Genomic DNA, 8,266 nt, shown 5'->3' with positions numbered 1-8,266 from the left:
GTAAATCAATCAGTGTAATACAGCACATTAACAAATTGAAAGATAAAAACCATATGATTATCTCAATAGATGCAGAGAAAGCCTTTGACAAAATTAAACATTCATTTATGATAAAAAAAAAAAAACCCTCCAGAAAGCAGGAATAGAAGAAACATACCTCAACATAATAAAAGCTATATATGACAAACCCACAGCAAACATTATCCTCAGTGGTGAAAAACTGAAAATATTTCCTCTAAAGTCAGGAACAAGACAAGCGTGCCACTCTCACCACTACTATTCAACATAGTTTTGGAAATTTTAGCCATAGCAATCAGAGAAGGAAAAGAAATAAAAGGAATCCAGATTCAAAAAGATGTAAAACTCTCACTGTTTGCGGAAGACATAATCCTCTACATCAGATCAGATCAGATCAGTCGCTCAGTCGTGTCCAACTCTGTGTGACCCCATGAATCGCAGCACACCAGGCCCCCCTGTCCATCACCAACTCCAGGAGTTCACTCAGACTCACATCCATCGAGTCAGTGATGCCATCCAGCCATCTCATCCTCTGTCGTCCCCTTCTCCTCCTGTCCCCAATCCCTCCCAGCATCAGAGTCTTTTCCAATGAGTCAACTCTTTGCATGAGGTGGCCAAAGTACTGGAGTCTCAGCTTCAGCATCATTCCTTCCAAAGAAATCCCAGGGCTGATCTCCTTCAGAATGGACTGGTTGGATCTCCTTGCAGTCCAAGGGACTCTCAAGAGTCTTCTCCAACACCACAGTTCAAAAGCATCAATTCTTTGGCATTCAGCCTTCTTCACAGTCCAACTCTCACATCCATACATGACCACTGGAAAAACCATAACCTTGACTAGACGAACCTTTGTTGGCAAAGTAATGTCTGCTTTTGAATATGCTATCTAGGTTGGTCATAACTTTCCTTCCAAGGAGTAAGCGTCTTTTAATTTCCTGGCTGCAGTCACCATCTGTAGTGATTTTGGAGCCCAGAAAAATAAAGTCTGACACTGTTTTCACTGTTTCCCCATCTATTTCCCATGAAGTGATGGGACCAGATGCCATGATTTTTGTTTTCTGAATGTTGAGCTTTAAGCCAACTTTTTCACTCTCCACTTTCACTTTCATCAAGAGGCTTTTTAGTTCCTCTTCACTTTCTGCCATAAGGGTGGTGTCATCTGCATATCTGAGCTTATTGATATTTCTCCTGGCAATCTTGATTCCAGCTTGTGTTCTTCCAGTCCAGCGTTTCTCATAATGTACTCTGCATATAAGTTAAATAAACAGGGTGACAATATACAGCCTTGACGAATTCCTATTTGGAACCAGTCTGTTGTTCCATGTCCAGTTCTGACTGTTGCTTCTGACCTGCATACAAATTTCTCAAGAGGCAGATCAGGTGGTCTGGTATTCCCATGTCTTTCAGAATTTTCCACAGTTTATTGTGATCCACACAGTCAAAGGCTTTGGCATAGTCAATAAAGCAGTCAATAAAACCCGCGTCCGAGGTCAGGGGTGGCGACAAGAGGAGTTACCTCTCGTCAGAGAGGGGAGGCCACCAGGAGGAGATGCCCCATGCCCCCACGCCCGAGGCCAAGGGCGGCAGCCGGGAGGACCAACCCCATGTGCAAGGAGCCCTGGCTGCATGGGCGCAGGAGGGCCTAAAGGAGCTATCCCACGTTGAAGGTCAGGAAGGGCGCTGGTGAGGAGATACCCCTCGTCCAGGGTAAGGAGCAATGGCTGCTCTTTGCTGGAGCAGCCGTGTAGAGATACCCCACGCCCAAGGTAAGAGAAACCCGGTAAGACGATAGGTGTTGCAAGAGGGCATCAGAGGGCAAACACACTGAAACCATACTCACAGAAAACTAGTCAATCTAATCACACTAGGACCACAGCCTTGTCTAACTCAATGAAACTAAGCCATGTCCGTGGGGCAACCCAAGATGGACGGGTCATGGTGGAGAGATCTGACAGAATGTGGTCCACTGGAGAAGGGAATGGCAAACCACTTCAGTATTCTTGCCTTGAGAACCCCATGAACAGTATGAAAAGGCAAAATGATAGGATACTGAAAGAGAAACTCCCCAGGTCAGTAGGTGCCCAATATGCTGCTGGAGATCAGTGGAGAAATAACTCCAGAAAGAATGAAGGGATGAAGCCAAAGCAAAAAGAATACCCAGCTGTGGATGTGACTGGTGATAGAAGCAAGGTCCAATGCTGTAAAGAGCAATATTGCATAGGAACCTGGAATGTCAGGTCCATGAATCAAGGCAAATTGGAAGTGGTCAAAGAGGAGATGGCAAGAGTGAATGTGGACATTCTTGGAATCAGCGAACTGAAATGGACTGGAATGGGTAAATTTAACAAGATGACTATTATATCTACTACTGCGGGCAGGAATCCCACAGAAGAAATGGAGTGGCCATCATGGTCAACAAAAGAGCCCAAAATGCAGTACTTGGATGCAATCTCAAAAACGACAGAATGATCTCTGTTTGTTTCCAAGGCAAACCATTCAATATCACAGTAATCCAAGTCTATGTCCCAACCAGTAACGCTGAAGAAGTTGAAGTTGAACGATTCTATGAAGACCTACAAGACCTTTTGGAACTAACACCCAAAAAAGATGTCCCTTTCATTATAGGGGACTGGAATGCAAAAGTAGGACACCAAGAAACACCTGGAATAACAGGCAAATTTGGCCTTGGAATACGGAATGAAGCAGGGCAAAGACTAATACAGTTTTGCCAAGAAAATGCACTGGTCATAACAAACACCCTCTTCCAACAACACAAGAGAAGACTCTATACATGGACATCACCAGATGGTCAACACCGAAATCAGATTGATTATATTCTTTGCAGCCAAAGATGGAAAAGCTCTACACAGTCAGCAAAAACAAAACTGGGAGCTGACTGTGGCTCAGACCATGAACTGCTTATTGCCAAATTCAGATATAATTGAACAAAATAGGGAAAACCACTAGACCATTCAGGTATGACCTAAATCAAATCCCTGATGATGATACAGTGGAAGTGAGAAATAGATTTAAGGGCCTAGATCTGATAGATAGAGTGCCTGATGAACTATGGAATGAGGTTTGTGACATTGTACATGAGACAGGGATCAAGACCATCCCAATGGAAAAGAAATGCAAAAAAGCAAAATGGCTGTCTGGGGAGGCCTTAAAAATAGCCGTGAAAAGAAGAGAAGAGAAAAGCAAAGGAGAAAAGGAAAGATATAAACATCTGAATGCAGAGTTCCAAAGAATAACAAGAAGAGATAAGAAAGCCTTCTTCAGTGATCAATGCAAAGAAATAGAGGAAAACAACAGAATGGGAAAGACTAGGATCTCTTCAAGAAAATCAGAGATACCAAAGGAACATTTCATGCAAAGATGGGCTCAATAAAGGACAGAAATGGTACGGACCTAACAGAAGCAGAAGATATTAAGAAGAGATGGCAAGAATACACAGAAGAACTGTACAAAAAAATCTTCATGACCCAGATAATCATGATGGTGTGATCACTGACCTAGAGCCAGACATCCTGGAATGTGAAGTCAAGTGGGCCTTAGAAAGCATCTCTATGAACAAAGCTAGTGGAGGAGATGGAATTCCAGTTGAGCTATTCCAAATCCTGAAAGATGATGCTGTGAAAGTGCTGCACTCAATATGCCAGCAAATTTGGAAAACTCAGCAGTGGACACAGGACTGGAAAAGGTCAATTTTCATTCCAATCCCAAAGAAAGGCAATGCCAAAGAATGCTCAAACTACCACGCAATTGCCCTCATCTCACACGCTAGTAAAGTAATGCTCAAAATTCTCCAAGCCAGGCTTCAGCAATATGTGAACCGTGAACTTCCTGATGTTCAAGCTGACTTTAGAAAAGGCAGAGGAACCAGAGTTCAAATTGCCAACATCCGCTGGATCATGGAAAAAGCAAGAGAGTTCCAGAAAAGCATCTATTTCTGCTTTATTGACTATGCCAAATCCTCTACATAGAAAACCCTAAAGACTCCACCAGAAAATTACTAGAACTAATCAATGAATAAGGTAAAGTTGCAGGATATAAAATTAACACACAGAAATCCCTTGCATTCTTATATACTAACAATGAGAAAACAGAAAGAGAAATTAAGGAAACAATTCCATTCACCATTGCAACAAAAATAATAAAATACTTAGGAATATATCTACCTAAAGAAACTAAAGACCTATATATAGAAAACTATAAAACACAGAAAGAAATCAAAGATAACACAAATAGGTGGAGAAATATATCATGTTCATAGATCGGAAGAATCAGTATAGTGAAAATAAGTATAGTACCCAAAGCAATCTATAGATTCAATGCAAACCCTATCAAGCTACCAACGGTATTTTTCAGAGAACTAGAACAAATAATTTCACAATTTGTATGGAAATACAAAAAACCTCGAATAGCCAAAGCAATCTTGAGAAAGAAGAATGGAACTGGAGGAATCAACCTGCCTGACTTCAGGCTCTACTACAAAGCCAGAGTCATCAAGACAGTATGGTACTGGCACAAAGACAGAAATACAGATCAATGGAACAAAACAGAAAACCCAGAGATAAAGCCACGCACCTATGGACACCTTATCTTTGACAAAGGAGGCAAGAATATACAATAGAGAAAAGACAATCTCTTTCACAAGTGGTGCTGGGAAAATGGTCAACCACTTGTAAAAGAATGAAACTAGAATACTTTCTAACACCATACACCAAAATAAACTCAAAATGGATTAAAGATCTCAATGTAAGACCAGAAACTATAAAACTCCTAGAGGAAAACATAGGGAAAACACTCTCCGACATACATCACAGCAGGATCCTCTATGAACCACCTCCCAGAGTAATGGAAATAAAAGCAAAAATGAACAAATGGGACCTAGTTAAAATTAAAAGCTTTTGCACAAAGAAGGAAACTATAAGCAAGGTGAAAAGACAGCCGTCAGAATGAAAGAAAATAATAGCAAATGAAGAAATTGACGAAGAATTAATCTCAAAAATATACAAGCACGTCCTGCAGCTCAATTCCAGAAAAATAAACGATCCAATCAACAAATGGGCCAAAGAACTAAATAGACATTTCTCCAAAGAAGACATACAGATGGCTAACAAACACATGAAAAGATGCTCAGCATCACTCATTATCAGAGAAATGCAAATCAAAACCACAGTGAGGTACCACCTCATGCCAGTCAGAATGGCTGGGATCCAAAAGTCTACAAGCAATAAATGCAGAAGGGGGTGTGGAGAAAAGGGAACCCTCTTACAGTGTTGGTGGGAATGCAAACTAGTACAACCACTATGGAGAACAGTAGGGAAATTCCTTAAAAAACTGGAAATAGAACTGCCATATGACCCAGCAATCCCACTTCTGGGCATACACACCAAGGAAACCAGAATTGAAAGAGACACGTGTACCCCAATGTTCATCGCAGCACTGTTTATAATAGCCAGGACATGGAAGCAACCTAGATGTCCATCAGCAGAGGAATGAATAAGAAAGCTGTGGTACATATACACAATTGAGTATTACTCAGACATTAAAAAGCATGCATTTGAATCAGTTCTAATGAGGTGAACGAAACTGGAGCCTATTATACAGAGTGAAGTAAGCCAGAAAGAAAAACACCAATACAGTATACTAATGCATATATATGGAATTTAGAAAGATGGTAACAATAACCCTGTATACGAGACAGCAAAAGAGACACTGATGTATAGAACAGTCTTTTGGACTCTGTGGGAGAGGGAGAGGGTGGGATGATTTGGGTGAATGGCATTGAAACATGTATAATGTCATGTATGAAATGAGTCGCCAGTCCAGGTTCAATGCACAATACTGGATGCTTGGGGCTGGTGCACTGGGATGATCCAGAGGGATGGTATGGGGAGGGAGGAGGGAGGAGGGTTCAGGATGGGGAACACATGTATACCTGTGGCAGATCCATTTTGATATATGGCAAAACCAATACAATATTGTAAAGTTAAAAAAATCAAAAAAAAAGAAGTGGTGGTATATACATACAATGGAATAATACTCTGCCATATAAAGGAATGAATTTGAATCTCTTCTAGTGAGGTGGATGAACCTATAGCCTATTATACAGAGTGAAGTAACTTAGAAAGGACATGACTGAACACATGATGGATGTTTCATTCATGTTTTTCATCTTTTAGTAAATATTTAATTGATTATGTTCTTATGCTCAGTTATGTCTGACTGTTTGTGACCCCATGGACTGTAGCTCACAAGGTTCCTCTGTCCATGGAATTCTCCAGGCAAGAATACTGGAGTAGGTTGCCATTTCTTTCTCCAGGGGATCTTCCCTACCCAGGGATCAAACCTGGGTCTCCTGCATTGCAGACAGATTCTTTACCAACTGAGCCACTAGGGAAGCCCATTTATTTAATTACTTCTGTTAAATTATCTTGATTAACAATAGTGAGTTCTCTTCTTGATTAAACTCTGACTGAAAAATCATATTAGGGGAGAAAAAAGGTATATTGTGAGATTCTGTAATTGGAGGATAGCAAAGTGAACTCTGGGGGAGGGGGGAAAAGATGATTTTAATGATATGTCTTGGCCAAGGGTATATAATTGAGGTTTAAGATAGTGGCATGGTATTTCCAGTGACTGTGTGAGTCTAATTGTGCCTGTGGATAAATCACCCAAGTCACTATGGATAAATGACAACTAGAAAAGCCCACATGCCACAACTAGAGAAAGCTCTCATATTGCAACAAGGAGCCTGCACACTGCAATGAAGACCCAGTACAGTCAAAACAAGTTTTAAAAAGGGATACCTCTACCCCAATGTTCATTGCAGCACTGTTTACAATAGCCAGGACATAGAAGCAACCTAAATATCCATCGACAGAGAAATTGATAAAGAAGATGTGGTACAAACACACTACAGTATATTACTCAGCTATAAAAGGGAACAAAATTATGTTATTTGCATCAGCATGGATGGACCTAGAGATTATCATACTAAGATAAGTCACAGAAAGACAAATAGCATATGATATCACTTATATGTGTGAAATCTTAAGAAAGGGTACAAGTGAACTTATATACAAAACAGAAATAGAGAAGAAACTTACGGCTATCAGTGGGCAAGGGGGGAGGAATAAATTAGGAGATTGGGACTGACATATACATACTCCTATATATAAAATAGATAACTAATAAGGATCTACTGTATAGTGGAGGGAACTATACTCAATACTCTATAATGGCCCATATGGGAAAAGAGTCTAAAAGTGGGTATATGTATATACTTAACTGATTCACTTTGCTTTATACATGAAACTAACACAACATGGTATATCAGCTCGACTCCAATAAAATTTTTTTAAAAATACACATGCAACCCAAAGTTCATAACAGTACTGTTTACAGTACCTAAGCCATGAAAGCAACATAAATGTCCTTTAACATGAATGGATAAAGAAGGTGTAGTGTTGTATACAATGGAATATTATTTACCCATGAAAAAGAATTGACTAATGCCATTTGAAGCAACATGAGTGAACCTAGAAATTATAGTATGAAGTAAGTCAAAGACAAAATTATATGACATCATTTATATGTGTAATCTAAAAAAGTAATACAAATGAACTTATTTACAAAGCAGAAGTAGAGTCACAGTCTTAGAAAACTAACGGATGGTTACTAAAGGGGTAAGGAGAGGAAAGGATACATTGGGAGCTTGGGATTAACATATTAACTACTGTATATAAAATATCTAAACAACAACTTACTATATAGCACAGGGGACTATATTCAATGTCTTGTAATAATCTATAATGGAAAAGAATATAAAAAATAATGGATATATGCATGTGCAAAAAAGTATCTGAAGTTTCCAATAAGGTAAACGATTTGGACATCAGAGGTAAGTAGAGGTCAGCCTATTCCTGGAAAGAGAAAAGGTTCAGATAGCTCCTAACACATTCACTTTTCTCCTTTTCCTCCTCCATTAAATTAACAAATCCTCAGAGATTGAGAAAAAAAAAAAAATTGGACCAATTTAGCTAATTATCCGCTATGAGCATCAAGGTCTATTGATGTTCTAGATATATTTAGAGCATATCACTCTAAATAATTACCCTGTACTTCCCAGCCCTTCATATAGCCAAATTCTGTACTTTGAGTCTCACCCTCCCAGAGTTGTCTGCACCAGGAGGCCCACACCTGAGTCTGCCTTGCTGCCAGTCCTGAGGATAAAGCCTCA

This window comes from Bos mutus, chromosome 7 (assembly GCF_027580195.1).
Source record: "Bos mutus isolate GX-2022 chromosome 7, NWIPB_WYAK_1.1, whole genome shotgun sequence".
In the NCBI taxonomy this organism is placed as follows: Eukaryota; Metazoa; Chordata; class Mammalia; order Artiodactyla; family Bovidae; genus Bos; species Bos mutus.
The sequence above is the reverse complement of the archived record's forward strand: the minus strand, read 5'-3'. Positions refer to the sequence as shown.